We start from the raw sequence: 8,252 nt of genomic DNA, 5'->3' as shown, positions 1-8,252 counted from the left end.
ATAAGATTACTGAGAAGACATATATTATGGGTGGTATTGACAAAACACAGAAAATGTTCTTTATGAGAGATTTCTACAAACACCACACTTCCATCATTTACCAAAAGTGCACAAGAATGCTACTTGCCCCTCATGGGCAGCCATTTATTGTAAGCAGGGGCGGACTGACCATTTGAAAACTCGGGCACTACCCGAGAGCCCGGGGTCAGTATGGGGCCCCATGAGATGCCCCTGGTACCTTTTTCATAAGCTTTTTGAGTTTGGGCAAGGACACAGGGGCCCCATGATCCCCTATTGCCCAGGGGCACCAGGAGTTGTCAGTCTGCCCCTGATTGTAAGTATGGATAGTCTCATCAGTAGAATCTCTCAGTATATTTAATTTTTCCTCCAGCCTATAGTCACTGCTCTCCCTGATTACTTTTCTTCTGTTTTCCTTCCAATTCTACAGGAATTAATTTTGTTTACTTTGTATCTTTCTCGTATCCTTTTGTTTCCTTAAGAAGTGGTTATTATTCTTATACCTTTCAGTCTCTATATGTAGTTAAATCCATTTAAATTTATTAGAATCCCAAATAGTTACATGATTGGATAACAGATGGTAAATGTATTTTTATATAACCCCCCCCTTCCATCCTTACCCACCTCCACCTCTTCCTCCCTCTATTCTACTTCCCCTGTTGTTGGGGAGGAGGCAGGCACGCAGACGACCGAAGGCCTGACCTCCTCTTCCCTCTTCTCCACTTCTTCCTCCTACTTGCCTTTATCCTCTTCCACCCCTCTCTAGGCCTGTGGCTACGGGGGAAGCTTCCTCCTTCTCTCACCGAAGCCACCGGGCCTCCCACGGCCACCTCTCCGACCGCCGAGGCGTCGCAGGGAGGAACTGGGGATACGGAGGGAGGGCCAGAGGAACCTCCTCCCCTAGAAGAACCTAACTGCGTGTAGAGAGGAAGAAGGGGAGACTAGGACGGCAAGTCAGAGAACCAGGGGACTCGGCGCTCTACTCCATTTCCCTCTCTTCACTTTAATCCTCCACCTTTCCCCTCTCCCCTCCTCGGAGGACAGCAGCTGATGGAGGACGGACGGCTACGACACTAAGAGGAGGCGTCGGCGTAGGACTGGGGTTCGGATGGGCTGCCTTCTTCCTTTTCCTCCTTGCCCTTCTCCACCTCTTCTCTCTCTACTCCCTCCCCCTTCCTCCTCCCTCTCCTTCTCTTCCTTCCCTCCCCTTCTCCACTTCCTCCTCCCTCTACCCCTTTTCCCCTTCCATCTTCACTCTTAATCCTCCACCTTTTCCTTCTCTTCCCCTACTCCATGTCTTCCTCCTAATCATTCTTCTTCACCTCCACCTCTTCCTTCCTCTACTTCCATTTTAACTTCATTTCTTCCTCCTCCTCTCTTCCTTCCTCTACATCCTCTTCCCTTTTCCACTTCTTCCTCCTCCTCCTTGCCCTTCTCCACTTCCTTCTCTCTCTATTCCTACTCCCCTTCCATCTTCACTTCTTCTTCCTCCTCCTCCCCATCTCCACATCTTCCTGCTCCTTCTCACATCTACCTCTGCCTCCCTCTACTCCTTTCTTTTCATCTTCACTTCTTCCACCTTCCCCCTTCTCCACCTCCTCCTCCCTCTACTCCTAGTCTTCTTCCATCTTCACTTATTTCTCCCTCTTCCTTCTCCACCTGCTCCTCCCTTTACTATAATTTCCCTTTCATCTTCACTTCCTCCTCCTCCCCATCCCACTTCTCTATCTCTTCCTCCTTTTCTCCACTTCTTCCTACTCACCCTTTTCCACTTCCTCCTCCCTCTACTCCTTTACCCTTCCATCTTCACCTCTTAATCCTTCACCTTTTCCTCCTCTTCCCCTACTCCACGTCTTCCTCCTCATCATTCTTCTTCACCTCCACCTCTTCCTCCCCCTACTTCTACTTTCCTTTTATCTTTGCATCTTCCTCCTCTTCCATCTCTACCTCCCTTTCCCCCTTTTCCACTTCTTCCTCCTCCTTGCCCTTCTCCACTTCCTCCTCTCTCTACTCCTACTCACCTTCCATCTTCACTTCTTCTTCCTCCTCCCCTTCTCCACCTCTTCCTCTTCATCCATCTTCACTTCTACCTCTGCCTCCCTCTACTCCTTCCTTTTCATCTTCACTTCTTCCCCCTTCTCCACCTCCTCCTCCTTCTATTCTCCTTCCATCTTCACTTCTTTCTCCCCTGTCCTTCTCCACCTCCTCCCTTTACTCCCACTTCCCTTTCATCTTCACTTCCTCCTCCTCCCCATCCCACTTCTCTATCTCCTCCTCCTTTTCTCCACTTCTTCATACTCACCCTTTTCCAATTCCTCCTCCCTCTACTCCTTTTCCTCTTCCCTCTTCAACTCTTCTTACTCCCCCCCCCCACCCCGTGATTTTAGCACAAGGAGAGGAACAGGTGAGCTGGGGTTATAATTAGAGAAGGTGCCAACTGAGGGAAAGAGCTGGCAGCAGTAAAAATGAAGCATGCACTCATACAGCTATAGGGTTTGAAACCCGAAGCAACCTTCTACAATGGAGGATTGCAACCCGTCAATTGCAATCTACCCATTGGTCCTGGACAAGTGATGGGTAGGTCAGGAACCTGGACAGCACTAGGGGTGGCATTTACTGGAACTGACTTCTTCCTCTCCCTTCTGCCAGCTTTCAGCTGCTGCAGGGGAGAAAGACAAATGATTGGTTCCAGTAAATGGTAACACCTACCACCCTTCCTGTCTAGGTTCCCCATTCTCCTGCTACCTAGGCCCCTCTGCGTGCCCCCTTGTTCCTCTGCTCCTTGCAGCTATGCCGGTTTCCCCTCCTCTCTCCTGCTAGGGCTGCTTTGGGGGTATTTCAGGATGGAGAGCGGAGGAAGGGGTCTGTAAATATGACATTTACAGGCCCTTTCTCTTCCGAATGCACACAGTGAGTGATTGGTAATGATCACTTACTGTGTTCATTCATACCTTAATCACAGTAAACCGGGTTTTCTATGCTTCAGTTTGTGAATGAACAGGGAGACTGTGTGGAGCTCTTCCTAGTCATACATTGTGTGCAGCTGAGGATGTAGAGTTAGAGATTGAGGACTATGTCCTTAATCACTTTTTTCTGTCTCAAACATAAGACACCAGGGAGTTGTTTAGACCCCTGACAATTCACCAAAGCCCTCCAACAGGGCTGTTAAAAAAATATAAAAAGTAAAATTGTAAAAACTAATGCAAAAATAAAATAATAAAAATAAAAAACTATTGACACCATCCACTGCTCTACTGAAACCAACCTCTGCCCTACTGATACCACCCACTGCTCTACTGACACCATCCACTGCTCTACTGAAACCAACCTCTGCCCTACTGATACCACCCACTGCTCTACTGACACCATCCACTGCTCTACTGAAACCAACCTCTGCCCTACTGATACCACCCACTGCTCTACTGACACCATCCACTGCTCTACTGACACCAACCTCTGCCCTACTGATACCATCCACTGCTCCACTGATGCTACACTCTGCCTTACTAAAAAAGTCCACTGCCTTACACAGTCCACTGCTCTACAGATAACAACCTCTGTCCTACTGACACATCCACCGTCCTATTGACGCTGTTCACTGTTCTACTGACACAGTGCACTGCTCTACTGATGCCAACCTCTGTCCTACTGACACATCCACTACCCTATTGACACTGTCCACTGCTCTACTGACACAGCAGTGCACTGCTCTACTGATAATAAGCTCTGTCCTACTGACACATCCACTGTTTTACTGACACTGTCCACTGTTCTACTGACACAGTGCACTGCTCTGCAGATACCAATCTCTGTTCTACTGACAAATCCAGTTTCCTACTGACGCTGTCCACTGTTCTACTGACATAAGGCACTGCTCTACGGATACCAACCTCTGTCCTACTGACACATCCACTGTCCTACTGACACTACCCACTGCTCTACTGACACAGTGCACTGCTCTACTAATACCAACATCTGCCCTACTGACACATCCACTGTCCTACTGACACTACCCACTGCTCTACTTACACAGTGCACTGCTCTACTGATACCAACCTCTGTCTTACTGACACATCCACTGTCTTACTGACACATCCACTGTCCTACTGACACATCCACTGTCCTACTGACACATCCACTGTCCCACTGACACATCCACTGTCCTACTGACACTGCTCACTGCTCTACTTACACAGTGCACTGCTCTACTGATACCAACCTCTGACCTATTGACACATCCATTGTCCTACTGACACTGTCCACTGCTCTACTGCCCTACTGACACTGCCCACACACCGTCCACTGCCCTACTAAGACTGACCACCGCTCTACTGACTGATGCTGTCCACTTGTAAGATAGGCTAAGCTTATATTTTTACAGTGACATTTGTTTTAATATATTTTCTGAAAGTTTCCTGACTATTTAGTTAGGCTTTGCTAGTTCATTTCTTAAAAAAAAGGGCAGTGGCAGTGGAACCCTTAGTGATCTTTGCTCTCTTTCATGTTTTTCAGGTCGATCTCCACCTCTCAAAGGTTGCCTAGCTCTGCTCTGCAACATTCTCCCAACCATCTCCAGTAACAACCTTCCCATGCCAAGCTTTTGTTGGAGCCTAATCCCACAAAATCCATGAACCAGCATACCAGCCCATTGCAGGGGCATAATCTCATGGGTTTTTTGGGGCCCGCATCCCATCCCAGGCAGCAGTAATTCATGAAGACATTATCTGCGCTCACCGAAAGTACAAAAAGTTGGATTTGAGATTTTTTTTTTTAATTGACTTTTGCTGGCCAAACATGGGTTGAAATTCGACTGATTTTTCGTCCGAAAATCAGACCTAAGAATAATCGGCTGATTTTTGCTCTGTTAGTAGGTCAATGGCACCGGACGATTTTCGTGGTTCCTCCCCTTTTCCGTGATCGGGCATGTTGGAAAATTTTGGACTCAGGGATGGTCAAATCGTACGATCGTTTTTCTGAAAAGAATATGCGCATGAGCTGTGACCTGGAAGGAACAGAAGTTTCACCTGTTATATGGGGTGAACTTTATGGCTTGGCCGGCCAATTTTCGAAATCATTGATGGCACCATCGGATTACCGAGCGAAGAATGTTTTCGATTTTTCGGACAAGAATCGTTTGACATTCGACCCATGTATGGCCTGAATTTGCGGGCAATTCGATTTTTTCTTGGGGGGGGGGGGGGGGGGTGAGGGGAGGCTTTCAAAGTCATGGTAGTCTAGAACCTGAACTTCATCCTTATTTGCCAGACAATAAAAACGACATTTTATATTTTAAAATAACATTTGCTAATAACAGATCTTGATGAAATTATCTTTGCTGTATCTGCATTTTGCTTTTCAGAAAATATCTCCAGCCTGGTCGCAGATGGCTGCAATGGGGGACATGTATGGGGACATGTATAGATTCTCTCCAGGGTTGCTGGATGTGGACAGAGATAAACATTTTGGATTTATAAAGAGGAGAGATGGAATGGAAGCCGTATTATAGCACGGGTTTCTGGAAGTCTCCGCCATGGCAGTGCTTCATCTCTGAATATCGCTCGGCTGAACGAATGCTGTAAGTAACCTGAGTCCCTATGTCATGGGAAGGGGGGGGAGGGGAGGGGTGACACTTCCACTGTAATACATACAGCAGCTCTTCTCCTCTGCCAGGTCTATTCACATTACACAAATGGACATTTTATACCGAGTGTAATCACCTTGTGTTCCAGGTGTATCCTTTGTCTGCTTCCCTTACGGCTCGGTTCACAACTTGGGATCTGACTTGTGAGACCCCAAGTCGCATGACATGTTACATCGCATGTGTGCCGATGAGAGCTGTCTTAATTATCACTACTGAAATCGCTCCGACTTTAGAAAAGGTTCCTGTGCTACTTTAAGGTGATTTCTGTCCAGCTTGTGCCCATAGACTTTAACCATTTCCATACCGGGCACTTTTACCCTCTTCCTGCCCAGGCCATTTTTCAGGTCTCAGCGCTCTCACACTTTGAATGACAATTGAGCGGTCATACAACATTGTACCCAAACTAAAATTTTATGATTTTCTTCATATAACTAGAACTTTTTTTTGGTGGTATTTAATCACCGCTGGGGTTTTTATTTTTTTGCTAAATCAACAAAAAATTAAAAAAAAACCCACGTTTTTCTTTGTTTTTGTTATAAAAGTTTGCAAGTAAATAATTGTTCTTCATAAATTTAGGCCAAAATATATTCTACTACATGTCTTTGGTGAAAATAACCCAAATTAGGATGTATTATTTAGTTTGTAGGAAAGTTATAGAGTTCACAAACTATGGGATATATCTGAATATTGATCAATCCTGAAGTACTGACAGCCAATCTAATTTCTTGAGGTCCAAGAATGTCAGGACAGTACAGATATCCCCCAAATGTCAGGACGGTACATATATCCCCCAAATGTGAGGACGGTATAGATATCCCCCAAATGTCAGAACAGTAGATATCCCCCAAATGTCAGAACAGTACAGATATCCCCCAAATGTCAGGACAGTACAGATATCCCCCAAATGTCAGGACAGTACAGATATCCCCTAAATGTCAGGACAGTACAGATATCCCCCAAATGTCAGGACAGTACAGATATCCCCCAAATGTCAGGACAGTACAGATATCCCCCAAATGTCAGGACATTACAGATACCCCGCAAATGTCAGAACTGTACAGATATCCCCTAAATGTCAGGACAGTACAGATACCCCCCAAATGTCAGGACAGTACAGATATCCCCCAAATGTCAGGACAGTACAGATATCCCCCAAATGTCAGGACATTACAGATACCCCGCAAATGTCAGAACTGTACAGATATCCCCTAAATGTCAGGACAGTACAGATACCCCCCAAATGTCAGGACAGTACAGATATCCCCTAAATGTCAGGACAGTACAGATACCTCTCAAATGTCAGGACAGTACAGATGTCCCCCAAATGTAAGGACAGTACAGATATACCCTAAATGTCAGGACAGTACAGATACCCTCCAAATGTCAGGACAGTACAGATATCCCCTAAATGTCAGGACAGTACAGATATCCCCCAAATGTCAGGACAGTACAGATATCCCCCAAATGTCAGGACAGTACAGATATCCCCTAAATGACAGGACAGTACAGATATCCCCCAAATGTCAGGACAGTACAGATATCCCCCAAATGTCAGGACAGTACAGATATCCCCCAAATGTCAGGACATTACAGATATCCCCTAAATGTCAGGACAGTACAGATACCCCCCAATTGTCAGGACAGTACAGATATCCCCTAAATGTCAGGACAGTACAGATACCTCCCAAATGTCAGGACAGTACAGATATCCCCCAAATGTCAGAACAGTACAGATATCCCCCAAATGTAAGGACAGTACAGATATCCCCTAAATGTCAGGACAGTACAGATACCCTCCAAATGTCAGGACAGTACAGATATCCCCTAAATGTCAGGACAGTACAGATATCCCCCAAATGTCAGGACAGTACAGATATCCCCCAAATGTCAGAACAGTACAGATATCCCCCAAATGTCAGGACAGTAGATATCCCCCAAATATCAGAACAGTACAGATATCCCCCAAATGTCAGGACAGTACAGATACCCCCCAAATGTCAGGACAGTACAGATATCCCCCAAATGACAGGACAGTACAGATATCCCCCAAATGTCAGGACAGTACAGATACCCCCCAAATGTCAGGACAGTACAGATACCCCCCAAATGTCAGGACAGTACAGATACCCCCTAAATGTCAGGACAGTACAGATACCCTCCAAATGTCAGGACAGTACAGATATCCCCTAAATGTCAGGACAGTACAGATATCCCCCAAATGTCAGGACAGTACAGATATCCCCCAAATGTCAGGACAGTACAGATATCCCCCAAATGTCAGGACAGTAGATATCCCCCAAATATCAGAACAGTACAGATATCCCCCAAATGTCAGGACAGTACAGATACCCCCCAAATGTCAGGACAGTACAGATATCCCCTAAATGACAGGACAGTACAGATATCCCCCAAATGTCAGGACAGTACAGATACCCCCCAAATGTCAGGACAGTACAGATACCCCCCAAATGTCAGGACAGTACAGATACCCCCTAAATGACAGGACAGTACAGATATCCCCCAAATGTCAGAACAGTACAGATATCCCCCAAATGTCAAGACAGTACAGATATCCCCCAAATGTCAGGACATT

General features: G+C 46.1%; 1 protein-coding gene across 2 annotated transcripts in view; it reads left to right on the top strand.

The window, feature by feature from the left end:
• Positions 1 to 3,696: 3,696 nt before the first annotated feature.
• The window catches only part of LOC149433042 (vomeronasal type-2 receptor 26-like), an 81,279-nt gene continuing 76,723 nt past the window's right edge, over positions 3,697 to 8,252 (top strand). For both annotated transcript variants that reach the window (XM_089664720.1, XM_089664719.1), the window contains exons 1-2: positions 3,697 to 4,757; positions 5,378 to 5,593. The gene's annotated coding sequence lies outside the window, so the exon portion shown is untranslated. The remainder of the gene's footprint in view (positions 4,758 to 5,377; positions 5,594 to 8,252) is intronic.

Source organism: Staurois parvus, unplaced genomic scaffold (assembly GCF_062004578.1).
Source record: "Staurois parvus isolate SC_StPar_1 unplaced genomic scaffold, SC_StPar_1.0 ptg002010l, whole genome shotgun sequence".
NCBI classification, from domain to species: domain Eukaryota; kingdom Metazoa; phylum Chordata; class Amphibia; order Anura; family Ranidae; genus Staurois; species Staurois parvus.
The sequence above is the reverse complement of the archived record's forward strand: the minus strand, read 5'-3'. Positions and strand labels throughout refer to the sequence as shown.